The sequence below is a fragment of the Elaeis guineensis genome, unplaced genomic scaffold (assembly GCF_000442705.2).
Source record: "Elaeis guineensis isolate ETL-2024a unplaced genomic scaffold, EG11 Super_Scaffold_1000061, whole genome shotgun sequence".
Taxonomy (NCBI): Eukaryota; Viridiplantae; Streptophyta; class Magnoliopsida; order Arecales; family Arecaceae; genus Elaeis; species Elaeis guineensis.
This window is the reverse complement of record NW_027332426.1, coordinates 2,429,882-2,452,884: the sequence shown is the minus strand read 5'-3', so window position 1 is coordinate 2,452,884 and position 23,003 is coordinate 2,429,882. Positions and strand designations below refer to the sequence as shown.

Sequence of the window (23,003 nt, the reverse complement as noted above, 5' to 3'; positions counted from 1 at the left end):
ATTTAATTATATGTGATAGATCTTTGGAAGATCTACACGATGACACCAAAATTGTTAATTTTTGTTAATTATATATTTTTTAAATATTTTTAAATATTTATTTATTTAAAAATTAAAAAAATTTAAATTTTACGAAAAAAATTAGAGTTTGGAAATCATGTTTAGAATGATTCAAACTACTTAAATCTAATTTCTAAATTTTTTCAAATATTTGAAATTAAAAAAATATTTTTTTAATTATTTAAATTTAAAAATTTAATTATAAAATAAAAAATATATAAAAATAGTGTTATATTTTAGTTAATTTAAAAATATTATTTGAAGCACATAACATATTTATTTTGAATTTATAAGTTTTAAAATAATTATTAAAATTATTTTAAAATTATATATAATTATTTTAATTATCGTTAAACTATCGTTGTTTGTTATACTTGCATATATTTATAAGAAAAAAATTTAAAGCATACGAACGTTCACTTTAATTAATCAGCTATTTTATAGTATATATTTATTTATATAAAAATTATTAAAAAATAAAAAAATAAAAAATCAGTGTTAGTTTTGAAATTGAGAATAATATTTAGAATGATTCAAAATAATTGAAATATTTGAATCTAACTTGAGATTTTTTTGAAATTTTTTTGTAAATATTTAAATAGTAAAAAATATTATCAAATAAAAAATATATGTAATTAGTGTTATATTACAGGTAATTCAAAATAATTAGTATTTTGTTATATCTACAGAAATGAGTAAGAAGAAAGTCAAGAGCGTGACATCGGTTGGGATCATGGCGAGATGCTCTCGGCTCGGCATCATTGAAGATGCAAATGGTGCAATATAGAGTTCAAGGGAGGAGTGACTAGGTTGAAGCAGCATCTAGCTGGTGGTTATCCTGATGTGTCGATGTGTCGGAAATGTCTGCAAGAGGTCCGACAATTGATGAAAAAGTACTTTGCTGATTCGAAAGCAACGAAGGAAAGGGCAAAGCAGAAAAAGATCGAAGTATACCGTCGAGCTGCAGAGCCACCTTATCACTCTAGAGAGTCAGAGAAGGCTTCTGCTCCAGATGATGAGGCACAGATTGAGGTTGCCATTCATGCGAGCTTGGCGGATCAGTACCAGCAGGAGGAGATGGCCCGATACAGAGATCGATTCGGACCATCATGCTACGAATCAGGATCTGGATCAGCGACTGGTAGGGGAGAATTCGAGTTCAGGACTACCTCAGTCAGAGAGCCTGGTGGTAGAGGGAGCAGACGCAATATGTCTTCTTTGTTGGGAGCTTTTGGCAGTAGGAGGTCCTCCAGAGATATTCCAGCAGGAGCCAGCATTCAGGATTTGGATCCACATGCTTTGTCCAGCAAGGATTCAAAGCAGCAGAGAATTGACAGTATGTTGAAAAAAATAAGAAGGATATGTGGTGAGCTATTGGATCATGGTTTCATTTCAGCCATATTTCAGCAAATGCAGCAGCCAATCCTTACTACCGATCTGCTATTTCAGCCATAGAGACTGCCGGCCAGGGTGTAGATCCTTCAGGACCTAAGGACATCTATGGTCAGCTTCTTGACAGCAATAAGGAGGATCTGCAGAGATGGATTGCTTACAAAAATAAATGGCCTACATACGATTTGACAGTGATGTGTGATGGTTGGACAGGTCCTACTAGGCGGAGCATCATTAATTTTTTGACATACTGTGATGGAAAAATATTTTTTTACAAATCAATCGATGCTTCAGATAAGATGCACGATGCCACATATATCCTTGGTCTGATGGAGGAGGTGATTGATTCAGTGGGTGAGCAGCATGTCGTGCAGGTCATCACAGATAACGGACCACAATATAAGGCTGCCGGAGAGTTGCTGATGGAGTAGCGACCGCAGATATACTGATCCCATGTGCTGCACATTGCATTGATCTTATATTGATGGATATCGGAAAGATTCGCAGGGTGCAGCAGGTAGTGGAGATTGCCCAGATCATTACTAGATTCATCTACAACCATACATGGGTTCTTTCATTGATGCGGACGTATACTAGGGGGAGATCTTACGACTGGGTATCACACGGTTTGCTACCAACTATATAGCACTTGATAGTCTTCTTCAGAAGAAAACAACCCTACGTCAGATGTTTGTCAGTGCCGAGTGGCAGGAGAGCAGATATGCGAGGGTCGGCACTGATGGAAGTCATGTGGAGAACTTGGTGACGAGTCAGTCATTTTGGCAGCAGACTGAGAAGATAGTGAAGGCTATCAAGCCTTTATATGAGGTGCTTCGCACTGTGGACAGCGAGAGATACCCCAGATGGGCTTCCTATATTACATGATTGAGAGGACAAAGAAACAGATCAGTGAGAATGATCCCCAGCATGCTCAAGAATTCATTAACATTATTGAGCGCCGTTGGGACTATCAGATGGGCAGAGATTTACATCTAGCTGGTAAGTTTGGATTCAAGAATGTTTTAAAATATTTTTTCGAAGCATGAAAATAAAATTGTGCTTAATTAGTCTTGAAATTTATTTACAGCTTATTACTTGAATCCGAGATTTCAGTATACTATTCGGAGATAGATATGGATAGCGAGCTTCTTGCTGCTATTCGCAATGTCATATATAAGATGGTGTCCGATCCAGAAATCGCGTCGTTGTCTGCAAGAGGTATGCTAGTTTAAAACAGATGTAATTATTCAACTGAATTCGATCTGATATATTTATAAATAATAAATATATTTTATTTCAGACGAAACAGTTTAGAGAGGGATCAGACAGTTTTGGAGTCCCATCAGCTGTTGTAAGTAAAAAGCAGATGAATCCAGGTAAATTACATATCAATAATGAGCAATGTAGATTGATATGTAATTTTGCTTAATAATATCATCAAATTTGATATATAATTTTACTTTTGTAGCTGAATGATGGATTCATTTTGGAACGTCAGTAGAAAATTTGAGACATGGCTGTCCGTATTCTTTCTCAGACAGTCTCTGCTAATGGCTGTGAGCGTAATTGATCCACTTTCGTCCTTATCCACAGCAAACAGAGAAATCATCTGACACAAAAATGCCTCGACGATCTTGTATATGTTCACTACAATCTGAGGTTGAGGTTAAAATGTATTCAGGAGGAAGTTCAGTTGAAGTACACTGATCCGACGTTGGATATTATACCGACGAGGATGACGATCCGATCATCGGATGGCTTGCAGGTCAGCAGCAGGAGCCAGAGCTTGATGAGCCAGGATCTCCTCCACGACCAGCCAGTGTGGTGGCAAGGGAGATCAGGGTGGATCCAGGACAATGGACAGAAAAAAATATTTCACATAGGGTTCCAGCTGATCAGCCACAGTCTGAGGGGACACAAGGGACTCATTCATCACATGACTCGCTATCTGATACATCTTCCCAGAGATTCAAGCGAGAGATGTATAGACGTTCCTCCCGGCAGCCAGCAAGAAGGCATCCATCCTCCCAATCACAGGAAACTCAGTCAGAGGGGCACAAGGGGGGAGAAAAAGACAGTTGCACGTGCACCACTCTCGAGAGTACAGGAGCGATCTAGTTCAGATACGGACACCAGGGAGAGTGATGATGATACTGGTAGTAGTAGCCATGGATCTGATGATCAGGGAGGAACTGGAGGACAGGAGACCACCGTTTATGAGACAGCCACAGAGTGATATTCGATTCACCGGTGAGTCTCAGTTTACGCATGTCACACAGGATAGGAATCATGGTGGACGAGTTGGTAGAGATCGTGGGGAGTCGATTTCATATAGACGACGGGCTCCTAGAGGTCGTCCAGCACATGATGCAACTGCGGACGATCTTGCACGTGGAGTAGGGTCCATGGATGTATCTGGATCATCCTTGCATTATGGATCTTATTATCCACAGTCACCTTATGATCCATATACATATGGTGTATCCGAGGTATCATCTTCTAGTGGTTACTACCCTATGCAGTCTGGAGCAGCTCCAGGATCAGATTTTGCTACTGGCATATTTGGATGGGCTCCTCCACAACCGTACCATCATCTCGAATAATACTTCTCAGAGTCAGAATTTTAGCGAGAGGTCTGAGATGTCTTACAATTCAGAGAGGATGCTTTATGGGATGATGAATATTCGAGAGTACGGTGCAGCTTGGCTAGAGGGTTGGACTAATGTCCCTTCAGACTATGTTGATGATTCAGATATCTACGAGCGTCACAGTCACTCGATAAGAAATTAAATACAGAGTACATCTTAAGATTCGTATATCAGTTATTTGGCTTTGTACTTAAATATTTAGATACATTTTAATGCGTATTTTATATATATTTTTTTTAGTTTTAAGATGACATAGTTGAAATATAATGTAAATAAATATATGTTTGAAATTTTGGATCAAGAATCTTTGTACCGCAACCTAACTCCAAATTGAATCCAAATATGTCAATAATATGCAATATAATGCCATATTGAGGTTGTATTTATCAATTATTAACTTTAAAAATCAAAAAAAAAAAATAAAAATCGAAAAAAATTGTGTACCGGTACGTCGGGGTGTACCGTGTGTCGGTATGGTACGGTACCGGTACCGTACCAGTCCGGCACCGGCATGCCAATCGGTACCGGTATAGCGAATCTTGATTGAGTGTTTTATCTTGAAGTTCTTTGAGCTAAGCAATTTTTAAGGAACTTCAATGATTAGATATCTTATGAGGATGTCAAAAATTAATTGATAAAATTTATACAAACAATTACTTATGCAGTTAAACTTGTTTTAACTTTGATTTCTCAAACATGATACGAGGAGTTAAGAGAGCATGCTGAAGTTAAAGTAAAGCTTATGCTTATAAGAATTAAAGATGATACATAAAATTAAAAAGTTCATAATGATCAATCCATCAAAGACAATTAAATCATAGAATAAGATTATTGCAAATACTAAAAAATCATCAAAATCAATCATTAATATAACTAATAGAGACATCTTTTCTAACACCCACCATAAGACTTTTTTAAGAATTCTATCGTATACTTTCGCTAAATCAATAAAATCTATACGAAGATCTTATCTCTTTTATCTATATTTCTTTATTAATCTCCTTACGAGAAAACAACCTCCATGGTCAACATTCTAGCATAAAAACAAAAGGTTCTTTGATTTTTATTTTTTATCACATTCCACTATCAAGTTTCCTTATCTGTATTGACTGATGCCTTTTCCGCTAGTTTCTAATAAGTGTCATGCAGAACTTCTTGAGAGTGGCTGCTTATGCATAGTGGACCTCATTGCTATAAAATTTAAGGTTTCACTTTTAGTGCTTGCTGTCAAATTCTGGAAAAACGAAAGGGACGATAATCATTAATGGATGTATGCAAGTTTTCTAGTGGTGCTCTAGGGTTTGGAGGATAAGATGTGATGTTAGAAAAGGTTCTTAGGATTTTAAGTTTAAGGCTGAAAGTTAAATATTCACCCAAATTTGAATTTCAGGCAGCAATACAGATGTCTGCATGGTAAATGGAAGATGAGCTGAGGAAGCAAAAGGAGGAAATAAAAGAAAAAGAAGAGAGAGGGAGGGGACCAGAGAGGGTGAGAGGGAGGGAGATGAGGGATTGCAAGCCAACTTTGTTAAATAGTAAAATTTACTTTCTCAGGTGAAGACTCAGATACAGCTTAAGAGTATCCGTCTTTCTGATAACCATTAACCTTTATATATGGGATATAGCCTTATCTGATCTAAGGACCAAGCAACAAATAAATTAGAAAAAAAGAATAAATTCAGGACCTAATAATAAGTGGGTCAAGAAAGTTGATGCCAAGTAAAATACTTGGTGGCCAAGTAACTTAAAGGTCCAGCTTACCAGCCAATTAACCTAATGGCTAAGTTTCTGCTAGATATTAAATAAATAGAGACACAGTACATGAATTTGGACATTTTAGATTGTTATATGCTCCATTGACACTCCTAGCAACTTGATGAGGACTTGTATCATCATGATTCAAATCGTACCTAGGTCTTTAACTGAAGGAAACGTGATGTGGCACTCTGAAACGAAAAAACAAAGAAGATTGAAAAGGAAAACCAAACTCTGGATTCTAGAATTTAATTTAATCAATCAATCAAGTCTGCAATTCCCAAAGCATTGTGGGCTTTTATGGACTGAATATATTCATAGATAATAACTCTATAAAAAAAAATAGTTAATTTCAAATCTAGATAACCAGTTTAATTTCAAACTTAGAAAAGATAATAACTCTTAATTTCAAATCTAGGGACTTATCTAAAAGAAACATGATAAACTCAAAGACTAAAATAATTTCGAAAATAAATAAAAATCCTCAAATCCACATGTCGGTTTCAAGTTGTTGATCTGCGCCATCTTCGTCGATAGACTTGGAATTCGAACTTGGATGCGGTTCCTTAATTCCCATCATTCCCTCCTGGTCGGAAAGAACTCGGCTCTTGCGAGGAATTGAAATAATCTTCTAAGATGTCCGGATCAATTTGACGTAGCTCTTCTTCGAGAATTCAAGTAGCAAATGAGTCTGGACGATCTTGCCATTTGATCAAAAATCATTGGCATCCTCCATCAGCAGAAGAAACAATCTCATCTGTGATAATGCGTTCAATTCGATCTGTTGAAGACGATGGAAGTGATGGAAGAATTGGAACTGGCACTGAAGGGGACGGAGTGCAATCCTTGCCATTACCTGCATGCATAGTAGGAGGCTCGAATGTGCCTCGATAAGGTAGCAAGTCCTCAACATAAAAAATTGGACTAAAGTTCAAATTAGAGGGTTATTCTACATAATAAGCATTAGGCTCAAATTTATAAGGATATGAAATGGGCCAGTGGCTCGAGCGTGCAACTTTTTGAATGAATGTCGAGGATAGCATTCGGGATGAATACGAAGCATCACATAGTCACCCTCGTTAAACTCCACATTTCTACGATGAGCATCAGCAGCAAGTTTATATTTTTCAGTACTCATAGCAATCGTTTGCCTAATATCAGTGTGAATGTCATGAATGTGTTTAGCAAAAGAAAGTGGCAGATTCAGAAATGCGGTATTCATGGGTAAGAGAAAGGTCAATGAGTTGACGGGGATTAAAGCTATAAATAATTTCAAAAGGACTCTTGCCAGTAGACCGATTTACTGAGTTATTATAAGCAAATTTTGCTGTAGTCAATGAGAAATCCCACGTTCCAAGTTTATCACCAACTAGATACCTAAGTAAATTACCAAGATTTTGGTTCACAACCTCTGTTTGACCGTCCATTTGGGGATGAAAAACTGAGGAAAATTTTAAAGTAGTCCCAAACAATTTCCAAAGAGTTCCAAAAATAACTCACAAATTTGACATCACGGTCAAACACTATAGAAGAGGATAACCCGTGAAGTCCGACAACTTTCCTAAAAAATAACTTTAGCAACAGAAGTGGCATGAGAAGTCTTTTGACAAGGAATAAAGTGTGCCATTTTGGAAAATCTATCAATAATAATTAGGATTGAATCGTGTCACCTAGCAGTACTGGGTAATCCAAGAATAAAATCCATACTAAGGTCTTTCCATGGGGAATGAGGAATCGGTAAGGAGTATATAAGTCAGTGTTTTGCTCTCGAGCCTTAGCTAATTGACATGTGCGACATTGAGCGAGGATTCTAGCCACGTCCTTTTTAAGAGATGGCCAATAAAATCTATCTTCAACCATAGTTATTAGCCTTATTAAGCCCAAATAAGAAAATTCCATAGAGATGTTCGAGGTATACAAAGATGACAGCTTTTAAATAGGTAACCATCTCTGATCACAAAGTCAACATATTCTTGACGGTTTCCTTGACTAACCTCTTGATAGATGTTAGCAAAATTAGGACAATGCTGATAGTTGTTTTTTATTTGCTCAAAATCCACTATCTCAGCATTCATGGATGGAGGACAGTAATTACCCTACTTAGCACGTCAGCAGTCTTATTCTCAACACCAGCTTGGTGTTTGAGAACAAAGGTATAATCCTGGAGAAACTCTACTCACTTGACATATCTAGCATTAAGTTTCTTTCTGAGATTGGATATGCTTAAGGGACAAGTGATTAGAATATAGGACAAACTCTTTGGATAAAAGGTAATATCATCCAATATCTAAGAGCTTATACTACAGCATAGAACTCTTTGTCATATGTAGAATATCTTTGCTTAGCGTCATTAAGTTTTTTGCTAAAATAGGCTATCGGATGACCCTCCGGACTAAGAACTCCAATTCCAATGCCCGATGCATCACAGGCTACTTCAAAAAACTTTTGAAAAGTTAGGATGAATCAGAATAGGGTGCTTCGGTCATCCTAAGCTTTATTTCATTAAAAGCTTTGGCAGTGGCAGCTGACCAGTGAAACTCCCCTTTCTTCATTACAATTTGTGATGGGGGCCATGATGGTACTAAATTCCCTAATAAAGTGCCTATAGAAAGAGGCTAGACCATGAAAGATATGAATCTCAGAAAGGGATGTTGGTTCTAGCCATTCTTTAATGGCTTGCACCTTCTCAGGGTCAGCCATGATACTCTGGGAAGATACAACATATCCCAAAAATAGTACTTGATCTTGAAGGAATGAACACTTTAAGATTAATATGCAACCTGGCGGATCTAAGAGTAAGAAAGACCTCTCTAAGATGACGTAGGTGCTCTTTTCTAGAACTATCATAGATTAGGATATCATCAAAATATACGATTAAGAATTTACCAATGAAGGGTCTCAACAATTCCATCATAAATCGCATGAATGTACTAGGAGCATTGGATAACCCAAATGGCATAACTAACCATTCATAAAGGCCATCCTGGGTTTTAAAGGTAGTTTTTCCACTCATCCTAGGTCGGATTCTAATTTGATGATACCCACTATGCAAATCAAATTTAGAAATATATTATAGAGCCAGCTAATTGGTCAAGTATGTTCTCAAGCTTAGGAATGGAAAACCTATACTTGACAGTGATCCTATGATAGCCCTACTATCTATACACATCCTCTATGTACCATCTTTCTTTGGTTTTAAAAGGGTTGGTACAACACAAGGACTAAGGCTAGGTCGAATGTGATCTTTTTGCAACAAGCCATCTATTTGCCTTCTCATTTCTTCACGCTCCTTCGGGTTTCAACCTATAGTGTGGAAGATTAGGTATCAAGGACCCCAGAACTAAATCAATAGCATGTTGAATATCTCGTAAGGGAGGAAGGCCATTTGGTATATCTTCTGAGGTCACATCCTTAAATTCTTCTAATAACATTTCTATCTCAGGAGGTGGATTATTTTGGAAGTTTGAGGTAAACCGAATTTCACCCTTAGGAATGACCACCAACACAATTCTAGATTTCGAACTCTCTTATTCAAATTCCCTATGAGTTAAAATGTGACAGTTTTTTTGATCGAGAAGTTGAGAAGAATTCTTATCTTTTTTTAAAGTTTGGGACACACTAGGTTTGGCGGATTTAACTTAATTTTCTTACCATTGTGTGTAAAAACTTAGGTATTTTCTCTACCAAAATTATGAACATCTACATCATAAATCCAAGGTCGACCTAACAAGACACTAGCTACCTCCATAGGTAACACATCACACATAATGTCAGCAGAATAAGCTTCCATCTGAATCGACATTAGGCAGCATTCATTAATAGGAAGAGATGTTTTATCTACCCAAGCAACTCGATAAGGGTGAGGATGGGGTTGAGGTTTTAGTTTTAGTTGATGAACGCAGATTTAGATACAACATTCATAGAACTTCCATCATTAATGATAAGTTTATAGACCTTACCCCCCACATGGGCGTATATATGAAAAATACTAATACGTTTCCATGCTTCCGAGTCTGCAGGAGTGGTGACTATATATCGCATGATGTTAACATGATTTACTGCATCCTCATATTCTTCCTCATTCTGTTCCTCTGAATTAGCTGATTTTAGGGGATTAAAGTCTTCTAATGCATTTTCAGGTATCGTTTCCTCACATTCTGGTTCTATGGTCAGAGTATGGCATGGATGTCTAGCAGCTATATGACCCTTTCCATGGCAATAGTGACACTCTGTATTTGAAGAACTGGCCGATTGAGATATCCTCGAAATGGATTCTCGAGTCTTAATGTCCGTGGGATTCGGTCTCGGATGAGGTGCTACTTGTGACACATTTCTGTGCGACTAACAGGGATAGACCTAGACTATCCAGATTCGTTAGGAAAGGGAGCTACTCTCCTTTGTAATGTTTTATGAAATTTCTCAATTTCTAAGGCTTTATGATAGCTTCTCCTACAGAATTTGGTGAATACAACGAAACTTCTCTTTTTAGTTCGTTTTGTAAACCACTAATAAATTAGAAACCATTTTCCATGACCCTCAGGGATATCGCATCTCAACCGTAAGTCCTCAAAGCGAGTCATATAGTCAGTGATGCTAGTGGTTTTTTGCTTAAGAGTATACCATTGGTCTAATAATTGACTTTTGTAGTAAATAGGAACATATTTCTCGCGCAACTTAAACTTCATTTCCTCTCAAAGTACTATAGGTGGGTGTCCTAACCACTCTAAGTCCCTTGGACTGTTGCCAATATTGTTTGGCAGAACCTACCAGTTTCATTTTTGCAAAACGGATACCGGAGGCATCCAGGCATGTGATACCACTCAAAATAGGCCTCTAAGTCTTGTAACCAATCATGGAATGCCTTTGGATCTAATCTACCGTCATAAGAGGCAACTTCAACCTTAACCCCCTTAAATGGTTCCTCAAAATCCTCATTTCTATTTGGATATGCTCTAAATCATTGTCCTTGGGATCTAAAGTGTCCAGGGCCTTGTACATACCTAAAGGCTGCCTAGGATACCGAGGGGCGGAATTCGATGGCTCTACTTCTCCTTCATAGTCCCCTTGATCGTATACATCTCCCCTATGAGAACCTTCAAAATTGTGCATAGAATGATGGATAATCGGAGGGGCTGTTGTGTGGATTGGGGATGTTTGAAAAGACTGACTAGTGTGCATGACATGACAATGACCTCCAGTAGGTTTGAGAGTTTGGAGGAGATCGATGGATAGGCAGACTACTAGGAAGGTCATCTTCCAGAGGTTGTTTGCCTTTCTTGACTCTCTTAGGGATAGGCGTTCTACTTGTTGACCTATGAGATTGGCCATGTCTATGCGGTTATTACTTGGTTAGCATGAAGCTCACCAATCTCAGAATGAAGTTGGTCTAATGACTGGCATATTTGGTTTAAAGGTTCTTGGGATGCTGTTTTGGTCTTTTTGACTGATCCAAGTTTTTTTTTCATGGCAGTATGTGCGTCTTTTAGGTTACCAATAGTCGTGATAGCAAAGAAGGATTTTTTTTTTTAATATTAGGCAAAATATTACTTGTACTAAGAATTTCTAGCTACAATGCTCACAATAAAATTGTAAAGTCAAACAGAATGCCAATGTGTCTTAGTGCGTGCAATAGCCAAAATATGATGGAAGGTAAAATGGAATGTCAATGTGTCTAGTGCATGCAACAGCAAAAAATATGATGGAAGGGAAAATAAGGGCCTAAGTGAGAATACAATTATCCAATGATTTAAAATCCAAATTTTAATGAGGGGATCGTACCTTTCACAAGACGGAATCAAATATCTCCTAGCGGTGCTTGCAGATTGAAGACAAGGGAGACCCACGAGAGCTTCCAGATTTTTTTTTTGCTTCTTTTTTTTCTTTCTGTGGATCGGGTTATGGACCGTGGCTCACATGCGGTCTATGGACCGCGTGCCTGTGGATTGCGATGGCCCATGGGATCGTGACGGCTTTTGCGATGGATCCCTTCTCTAGTGGACCTTCGGCAAGAGCTTGGTCGAAGGGTCACGATCGATTGGTGGCGAGGCAATGGGAAAAGGACAGGCGAGCGAGCGGGCGGCCGGTGGCGGGGCGATGGGAAGATCTGTGGGAAGGAAAGTGCCTGAGGGAGATTGGAAGGGAGGGTCGACGCAGGTGACGACCGAGAGGAAGGCAACGGTGGGAGACCAACGGGAGGTGACGTAGAGGCCGATGGAAAGTGGCATCAGGATTCCTGGGGAGGAGGTGATAGTGGAGATTGGCAGGAGGTGCGTCGAAGAGATCGGGAGGAGGCAACAGCGGATGTCTGCGAGCGCTTGGGAAAGTGCGAGAGGGCTTGAGCACGGCTTTGATACCAAATTGATGCGGCACTCTGAAACAAAAAAACAAAAAGATTGAAAAGGAAAATCAAACTTTAGATTCTGGAATTTAATTTAATCAATCAATCAAGTTTGCAATTTTCAAAGCCTTGTGGGCTTTTATAGATTGAATACATTCATGGATAATGACTCTATCAAAAAGAAATAGTTGAATTTCAAACCTAGATAAACAGTTTAATTTCAAATCTAGATGAGATAAACAACTCTTAATTTCAAACCTAGGGACTTATCTAAAAGAAACATGATAAACTTAAATAACACTAATAATTTCGAAAATAAATAAAAATCTTTAAATCACATGTCGATTTCAGGTTGCTGATCTGCGCCGTCTTCATCGATAGACCTGAAATTTGGATTTGGATGCGGTTCTTTGATTCCCATCAAAACGCCATCATATGGTGACATGTATGCATGCAAAAATTTAAAAATTTTTACGCAGCGGAAAGAAAGATTTCAAATCTAAACTCTTTAAATTTAATTAGATCCAATTTAGTCTAGCATGCATAGAGATCATATCTCATACCTACGAATCATTACATATACAAGATCAAGATCTAATCTATTAAAGATCTGAAATTTATCTTTGCGTGGGTAGATTTTCACCACGATCTGAAAATCGTGGATGTCTTTGAAGGTTTCTTGAAATCGCACACGGTCCGGCCTCTACAGGTATCCACACAGGGCTGATCTTGATCAGGAGACTTCAAAGATCATCGAGATGCTAGCTCCCTTGCAGTATTTTTTCCTTCAAATTTAATCTGACTTATTCTTTCTTCTTAAGAAACCAGGAAGAAGATGATGAATGAGAGGATGGAAGAGGGAGGAAGAATAGGGTCTTCCTCTTGGGCGGCACCAAGAAGAGGAGCTCTTCTTTTGGGTGGCAAGAAAAGGAGAGAAAGGGTGATGAAAAATCAATGACAATGAATGAGAGGATGGAAGAGGGAGGAAGAACATGGTCTTCCTCTTAGGCGGACCAAGAAGAGGAGCTCTTCTTTTGGGTGGCAAGAAGAGGAGAGAAAAGGTGATGAAAAATCAATCACTTCATGCTTGATCTACCCCTATTTATAACCCCTTGCCCCACCCTTATCTAGGTTTGAAGTTTGGAATCCAATTCAACTTTAAAAATAGATAAGGATAGAGAGATAAGAGAGAGGAGAAAGACTCTCTAGGTCGTGCGTCCCAACACTTGGACGCGCCCTCTTTGGCGTGTGGGATGAGAGAGAGTCTCAGTCCAATTAGGATCTCAACTCCTAATCCTAATCTTCTTTGGTTCAAAACCAAATTCAATTAGGCTTAATCAATCCTCATTTGACTAGGACTAGACCTAATTAAAATCAAATTAAATCCAATTTAATTTGTATCAAGTCGAATATTTTTAAATTAAATGATCAAATCAAATAATTAATGATTATTCCACGCAACAATTTCTAATTGTTCTTCTATAACTGACTAACTTTTAGCAATCCTCTCTTGTACTTTTACAACCTCCAATCATTAATCAACATTGATGATTAGATCTATATGTGAATCGAATTCATAAATTCAATTATTCGATCAAGTCAAAATTCCTATCGTGTATGATCCCGTAGTTCTATTCTGTCTAATAGTGAGATATACTGTGATCTAACTGACTAACCTTTAGCTAGTCCTCTCTTGTAACTTTTACAACTCTAATCATTAATCAAATTGATGATTGGATCCATATATGAATCGAATTCATAATTCAATTATTTGATCAAGTCAACTCCTATCGTGTGTGATCCCTAAGGTTCTATTCTGTCTGATAGTGAGATATACTGTGATCTCTATCAACAGTATCATGAAACTCTTTTCAATGGATCGGAACAATTCAATTTGTTCAATGAGAATTATTGATTTAAATAAATTTTCGCGGATCTTACAATCCACCAGTGACGTCTAGTAGCATGTAGTGGCAATCCAGCGGAATGGAAGAGTCTGAATTTTAGTGTAGTTAACATATAGTTCAGTTCTATCGTGAGTCCAACAAAATGGAGGTTATAAAAAATTCATCAAAATCCATTGTCTGTCATATGTAAGATTTAATTAGCTCGAGTTCAAATCGTGATTTCTCATGAAAATTGTTTTCCATTAATCACATCGCTATGCCACGATCTTAAGAATTTAGTTTCATAAATCACATAGGACTATTCTTTAACTACTAAGATCGATAGATTTTATCTAAGTGTGCATCCTACTCTATAGCGAACCTACTGCAGCCAACATGCATCGTAAGGATCCATATGACTAGAAGATCAAGTAAATGTGCAATCAAACTACAGCAATCTTACTATGAATAGTCGAGCATCGCAGGTCAAAGAACTATTTATACAACTAGAGCATTGAAAAATCATTGATGAGTGAGTAGACATCCAAGTGACTTCTCGTATGGTCAGGTTCGATACCGATATTCTCTAACAACCACTTACACTCGCTCAGCGTCTCTATCTTGTAGACTCAAGATTCGTCTATCCAAAACAAAGCGATATGTGCACCAACCTCACTGGATCAATCACCGTTTCTATGATGATCCATCGATCAGGAGTATTTTAGAAATTAACCATCAATGACACGTCTTAAATTCTCAACTCTTGAGAATGTGTCATCATCTTAATAATTTCTTGGATGATTCAAAGCCACATAACACAAGAATAGTATAGAAAATTGCCCAATTTTATTAATAAATGAGTCAAGTATAAATTTATGTCCTAAAAAAATATAATGTGTCAGTCAGATTGGCTTTTAGGACATACATCTAACAATCTTCCATTTGCACTGAAGTCAATCTGTCATGTATCTAAATTCCATCTTCTCAAGATGGCTTCAGTCTTCTGCTGGTTAAGCGGCTTAGTCAGTGGGTCTGTCATGTTGTCCGTGAAGTCAACTCTTTGTACCTTGACATATCTCTTCTCGAGGTAGTCACGAATGATGCGATATCGTCGCTCGATGTGCTTGGACTTCTGATAAGACGTGGGCTCCTTAGCAAGGGCTATGGTGTCGTTGTTGCAGTACAATATGTGGCATCTGATGTCATGACATCTAGTTCTGCAACAACTTCTTATATTAGAAGACTTTCTTTGCGGCTTTCGATGCATCGATGTACTCAGCTTTCATAGGTAAATTTGCAATGATCGGTTGCTTGAAATTCTTCCAACTTGTTGAACCACTATTGCCTAAGAACACAATCTGATGTAGACCTTCTATCATCAGTATTAGATATAAAGTCTGAATCTATGTAGTCAATCCGCAACTCAGATCTTCCAAAGATCAAGAACAAATTTTTAGTTCTTCTTATGTACTTAAGGATGTTCTTTACAACTATCCAGTGCTGTTCGTCTAGATTTGACTGATATCTACTTGTGACACTCACAGCAAGGGCTATATCAGGTTGTGCACATAATATGGCATACATGAGGCTCCCTATAGTTGAAGCATAAGGATCTTGCTCATGCATTATCTCCTTAGACATGTTTGGACATTTTCTTGGAGAGATGAACGCTATGCCTAAGGGGTAACAGTCTTTTTTTGAAGTTTTCTATGCTGAACTCTTCAGCATTTTTTCTATGTACATTTTTTGTGAAAGATTAAGTATCCTTTAGATCTATCTTTATAGACTTTTATTCTGAAATATGGATGCATCTCCTAGGTCTTTCATGAAGAATTCTTTGGACAATAACTTTTGACCGAAGTCAGCATGGGAATATCATTTTCTATAAGGAGAATATCATCCACGTACAGTACGAGAAATGTAACAGCACTCCTGATTTTTTTGAAGACAAGATTCCTTATTTTTGATGAAATCAAATGATTTGATTGCATTATTGAAACGAATGTTCCAATTTTGAGATGTTTGTTTCAATCCATATATAGAACTATATAGCTTGCAGACTTTGTGATCTCCATCACCGAAAGTGAAATCCAAAAGCTATTTCATATAGATATTTTCATCAAGATATCCATTCAGGAATACAGTTTCACATCTATCTGTCATATCTGATAATCATAATAAGCTGCAATAGCAAGCAGTGTGCGGATAAATTTTAGTATGGCTATAGGTGAAAAAGTATCTTGATAGTAAATATCTTCGTATTGAGTATAACCTTTTGCTACGAGTCTAGCTTTATAGGTCTCTATCTTTCTATCTGTAGCTATTTTTCTTTTATAGATTCATTTACATGCAATAGGTACTATACCCTTTGGGTGATCTACTAAGGTCTATATTTGATTAGAATGCATGGAGTCAATTTCTGACTTCATAGCATTCAATCATTTTTCAGAGTCGATGTCTGACATCGTCTCGTTATAGGTTTTATGATCAGCTCCATGTTCCCCATCTCCTATGAGGAATATTTTCTTTACATCTTTTGTGATCATATCTATGTATCTTTCAGGAGGATGGGAGATCTTATTAGATCTACGAGGTGGAGGTACCATTACTGGCTTAGTTTGAATAGGTTCTAATTGGTCTATGACCTGCTGCTCTTCAGAGATTTTTTTTCAAGCTTAATTTGCCTCCCACTATCTCCATCTTGGATAAACTATTTTTTAAAAATGATATGTCGACTCACAATCACAATGTGATTCTTTGGGAAGTAAAAATAATATTCTAATGACTCTTTAGGATACCCAATAAAATGAGCTCTCATAGATCTAGCCTCTAATTTATCTATCGTCTTTTAACATAGGCTGGACATCTCCAAATCTGGAGATGATCAAAATTTGGTTTCTTACTATGCCACATTTCTTATGGCGTAGTAGGAATAGATTTAGAGGGTGCTCTATTTAACAAATAGATTGCCGAAAGAAAAGCATGTCTCCAAAGAAACAAAGTTAAATTAGTGAAGCTCATCATGGATCGGACCATATCCAATAGGATCCTATTCTTTCTTTTTGATATCTCGTTGAGTTGTGATGTACTAGGAGGTGTCCGTTGTGAGACTGTGCCGTTTTCTTTGAGATAATCCTGAAATTGTCCACTAAGGTATTCTCCTCGATCTGATCGAAGAACCTTAAGAGATTTTTCAGTTTGTTTTTCTACTTCATATCTGAATTTTTTGATCTTTTTAAAGGCTTCAGATTTGTCTCATAAGATACATATGCCCATACCGTGAGTAATCATCGGTAAAGATAATGAAGTAGAGATAACCGTTCCTGGTCTGCACATCGAATGGCCCACACACATCCGTGTGTATTAGGGCAAGATCTCAGTAGTCCTCTCCCCATGTCTTGTAAAAGATAATTTGATCATTTTTTTTGAAGACAGTATTCATAAACTGGATATGACTCAGAATTCAATGAGCCAAGGATCCCATTCTTTTCCAACTTGTTTATTCTGTCCTCTCCTACATGATCAAGTTTGAGGTGTCATATATATCTTTGGTTTATCTCATCTCTAGATCTCTTAGATCGTATGACACACTATCTGCTTTGATATGTTCACAGATGCATCATGAAAATGGTAGAGACTATCAATTAAAAAATCATGTGCAACCAATTTATTTTTGAAATAAATGGAATAGCAGTTTTTATTGAAATTAAAACTGTATTCATCCTCTACTAGTACAGGTACACAAATTAAATTCTTGCTAGCAGCAGGTACATAATAACAATCTCTAAGAACTAATCTAAATCCTGATGGTAATCGCAGAGAATAGATGCCAACAGCTACAGCAGCAACTTTGCTCCATTGTCGATCCAAAAGATCATTTCACCTTCCCTCAACCCTTTATTTTCTACCAGATCCTACGTAGAAGTACGCAAATGAGTACTAAAACCAGAGTCTATGATCCAACTAGAAGTAGAGGAAATCGTTAGATTTGATTCAATAACGAGCAGATCTGACATATCTTCTGAAAGTGTCTTCCTTTTTTCAGGCTCTCCAGGTATGCAGGATAGTTCCTTTTTCAGTGGTCGTCAACATTACTGTAGAAACATTTTCTCTTGTCAACCGTCTTCTTGGAAGTATCCTTCTTTGGCTTGTTTTCTTGCTTTTGCTTCTTTACAGGCTTCTTCCAAGTAGACTTTTTCTTGGATGTAGATGCCCACTTTATAGCAAGAACAATGTTCCTTGAATTTTTCAAGGTCCCTTCAGTGGTCACCAATATGTTCAATAATTTAGTTAAAATGCTATCGATCTTGTTCATATGGTAGTTTACTATAAGCTGCCTATATGAACTAGAAAGGGATTGCAGGATCAAATTTACTTGCAATTCCTTATGCATGGTCATGCTAAGCTTCTCAAGCTCTTTTAGATCTTTAACAATGTTAGATAATGATGATGGACTGTCTTTCGTGCATTTTAGTGTTGAAGAGTCGTTTGGATACTTCATATCGTGCAGTCTTGCTCTGCTCACTATACAGCTCTTGTAGGTGAGTTATCATAGTCCTGGCAGTTTTCATGTCCTAATGCTGCTGTTGGAGTTCATTAACATCGATGCCAAGATATAGCACCTAACTTTATTGTCATCATCCGTCCATTTTTCAAATGCTGTCCTTTGTTCAGCAGTTCGATGGTTTGGCAAAATAAGGGGGTCCTCGTTGAGTATATAGTCTATTTTTCTAAGTTCAAAACTATTCTGAGATTCCTAAGCCAATCCTTGTAGTTGTTTTCGATTAATTGGTTGGTTTCAAGAATTCATGCTAAAGGATTGGAAGCTGACATTATGAACTACAGAGAGGAGATTCTAATAAGATTTTTGATCTTTTGAAACAAACGTTTCTCTCATTATTTTCTCGAAACTCCTACTCCTGTGGTAGAGAAACGGAACCCTTCGCGACTAGGGTTTCAAGTGGATACTGCAGTCCATCGATTTATGCGCATCTCATCTGATAGATATTGGTGACACGTATATCAATGAGTGGATAACTCTTATCTAATGCTTTTCAAGCATGTTGCAGCAAAATTCAGTCTTTAAGTCATGAAGGCCTCACCTGGCAGATATTGGCCCCATTTCTTAGTTAAGTCAGACTTACCATTTAATGCAAGTGCAAAGCCATCATTAGATCCCTTATCTGACAGATATTAGGTCCAACCCCATTTTTACCCTGCAACATCTCATGCTAATAGAGTGGTTGCACCCTCTGGTGCAACTGAATTACTGTATCTAATCGAGACAATCAACATTAGAAAGATGCCTGCACATCTACAATGGTGGAAGATCGCTAGACTTAATGTGTGAGGAGATTTAATTTAGATCTCTTGTTTTTATTGTTTTAATTTACATCTTATGTAAATCTATAATTTTTGAGGATCTACTTGAGAGATTCTTAGTTCACCAAGATCGGAACCATGGTGTAAATGCAACATGTGTGGTGAATTCAACACTAGGCATTCAAAGGAACTTAATCGATCAAATTGGTCAGGTAAGTTCAAGATTGGTGGGAGGTTTTTTGTGCGTGCATAAGCAACGGTTCTAATTAAGTAACCACCATTCTATCACTTGCTTTAGACACCAATTGATCAATCAATTCAAATTGGTCAATCCATTGGTTTCTGCCACCACAAATTACAAATTGCAAACCAATTTAGTGTGTTTATGATACACCCTACTTTTAAAGTCGTAGTGATTCAAGGAGATCACTATATGTATCCATGAAAACACCCTACGATTATCTCATAATCTAGATTTGAGTGATCCTATGTTCATGTTTAATTTCTTATGATGTTTTACCTCATCAATCTCTTCTCATCCTAGGACAACCTGCCAGCATAATGGGTTTCAATCGTTATACCAAGACAACTTTATTTCATGATGATCCAAGATTGATGTATAAAACATAATCTTATGTTCAATCAAATTACATTAATTTGAAAGCATTTATGCCATCATATAGATCATATCAAGATCGGTCTCTATCTATGAACATCATCTCATGCATGAACATATAATAAAGATAAAATTTAGATCTAATAATATTCAGGTCATATGAACATTAGATAAGAATTTTAGATGCATGAATATAAGAAATTAGATTTTTCAGACCTGAAAATAAATTTTTAGATCTAGAAAACAATAATGTGAACATCAAACATTTGAATTTCAGATCTGAAAACAAATTTTCAGATCTTGAAATCCATCTCCTGATCATTCGAAATCTGAATTTCAGGTTTGAAAATAGATTTTCAGATCTGAAAACATTTGCGTGATCAAGATTTGTTCTTGATTTCAGATTTTGAAAATAATTTTCAGATCTGAAATCAATCCTTTAAAGAGTAAATTCAAAATTTCAGATCTTGAAAATAGATTTTCAGATCTGAAATTTTGATCTTAATCTTGCAACGTAAGGACCGCTCTAATACCACTTGAAGGAAACGCCATCACATGGCGACATGTATGCATGCAAAAATTTAAAAGTTTTTATGTAGCGGAAAGAAAGATTTCAAATCTAAATTCTTTAAATCTAATTAGATCTAATTTAATCTGGCATGCATAGAGATCATATCTCATACTCAGGAATCATGACATATATAAGATCAAGATCTAATCTATTAAACATCTGAAATTTATCTTTGTGCAGGTAGATTTTCATCGCGATCTGAAAATCGTGGATGTCTTTTGAGGTTTGTTGAAGCCGCATACGCATTCGGCCTCTATAGGTATCCACATAGGCTGATCTTGATCAGAAGACTCCAAAGATCAATGGGTGTTTAACTCCTTTGCAGATCTCTCTCTTTAAACTGAATCTGACTTCTTTTCTTCTCAAGAAATCAGGAAGAAGATGAACAAGAGGATGAAAGAGGGAGGAAGAACAGGGTCTTCCTCTTGGATGGCACCAAGAAGAGGAGCTCTTCTTTTGGGCGACAAGATGAGGAGAGAAAGGGTGATGAAAAATCAATCACTTCATGCTTGGATCTGCCCCTTATTTATAACCCCACGCCTCACCCTTATCTAGGTTTGAAGTTTTGAATCCAGTTCGAACTTTAAAAATAGATAAGGATAGAGATAAGAGAGAGGAGAAAGACTCTCTGGAACGTGCGTCCCAACCCTGGGTCGCGCGTCCCAAACCTGGGTCGCGCGTCCCAAACCTTGGACGCACCCTCTGTGGCATGTGGGATGAGAGAGAGTCCTAGTCCAACTAGGATCTCGACTCCTAACCCTAATCTTCTTTTGTTCAAAATCAAATTCAATTAGGTTTAATCAGATCCTCATTTGACTAGGACTAGATCCGATTAGAACCAAATTAAATCCAATTTAATTTGTATGAGGCCCAATGTTTTTTTAATTAAATGATCAAATCATTAACGATTAATTCAGTCATAATTGCTAATTGTTTTTTCATAACTGACTAAACTTTAGTAAGTTCTCTCTTGTAACTTTTACAACTCACTCTAATCATCAATCAAATTGATAATTAGATCCATATGCGAATTGAATTCACAATTCAATTATTCGATTAAGTCAAAATTCTTATTGTGTGTGATCCCGTAGGTTCTATTCTATCTGATAGTGAGATATATAGTGATCTCCATCAACAGTATCATGGAAATTTCTTTCAATAGATTGGAATAATTCTAATTCGTCCAATGAGAATTATTGATTTTAAATAAATTCTCGCGGGTCTTATAATCCATCAGTGACGTTTGGCAGTATGTAGTGGAACCCAGCAGAACAGAAGAGTCTGAACCTCTAGGTGTAGTTAACATATGATTCAGTTCTTTTATCGTGAGTTCTGATAAGATGGAGATTATGAAAAATTCGTCAAATCCGATCGTCTGTCATATGTAAGATTTATTTAGCTCGAGTTCAAATTATGATTTTCATAGAAATCCTTTTCCATCTATTACATCACTGTGGCTAGTCTTCAGAATTCAGCTTCATAAATAACTAAGGTTGATTGATCCCATTTAAGTGTGCATCCTATTTCTAAAATGAACCTACTACAGTCAACATACACCGTAAGGACCCATATGACTAGGAGACTAAGTAAATGTGCAGTCAAACTATAGCATCCTTACTGTGAATAGCTGAGACATCACTTGTGAAAAAAATTATTCACACAATTACAGCATCGAGAAAGTTATTGACGAGTGAGTAGACATCCAAGTGACTTGTCGTTTGGTCATGCTTGGTATCGATACTCTAACAACTATTTGCACTCGTGCTTAGTGTCCCCACACTATAGACTGAAAACTCATTTTCTAAAAGGAAGCGATCCGTATACCAACCTCACTGGATCAATTATCGTCTTCGTGATGTTCCATCAGTAGGGAGCATTTTAAAAATTAACCATCAATGACATGTATCAAATTCTCAACTCTTGAGAATATGTATCATCATCTTATTAATTTTTTGGACGATTAAAGATGCATAACACAATAATGGTATAGAAAATTATCTAATTTTATTAATAAATAAATGAGTCAAGTATAAATTTATGTTCTAGAAAAGTAAATATGTCAGCCAGATTGGCTTTTAGGGTATATATTTAACATTAACTTCATCAAAAAGGCAGTAAAGTGATACAGACTAGGGTAGCCTGTTAGTTGCCATGTTGATAGAGATTTCTTTCACATGGAAAGGGAAGGTCTTATGGAAATAAGAAAGAGAAAACCATTTAGTTTGGAAAGGCTAATTCAAAATCAGTAGAATAAAAAGCTCTTTGCTTCAAGCAGCCTATATGACCTTGTTGGTTTCATTGTCTTCTTATGTAATGAATTATGAAATGTTGAATTAGCCATCTTTATGATTCATATTTGTTTGCAGGTAATAAAGAATGGAGAGATGCTTGGAGTTTCACATCTCAGAAACAGAAG

The 23,003-nt window shown here is 36.9% G+C and overlaps 1 protein-coding gene and 1 long non-coding RNA gene across 7 annotated transcripts in view; both read left to right on the top strand.

Annotated features, from left to right (window-relative positions):
* LOC105035311 (ribonuclease J) overlaps nt 1-23,003 on the top strand; it is a 114,360-nt gene that overhangs the window by 68,635 nt on the left and 22,722 nt on the right. The gene's annotated exons all lie outside the window — the stretch shown is intronic.
* On the top strand, nt 2,587-4,542 carry LOC140854551 (uncharacterized). The gene is made up of 3 exons (XR_012137764.1): nt 2,587-2,670; nt 2,753-2,828; nt 2,921-4,542. It is a non-coding gene; the product is annotated as an uncharacterized lncRNA (long non-coding RNA).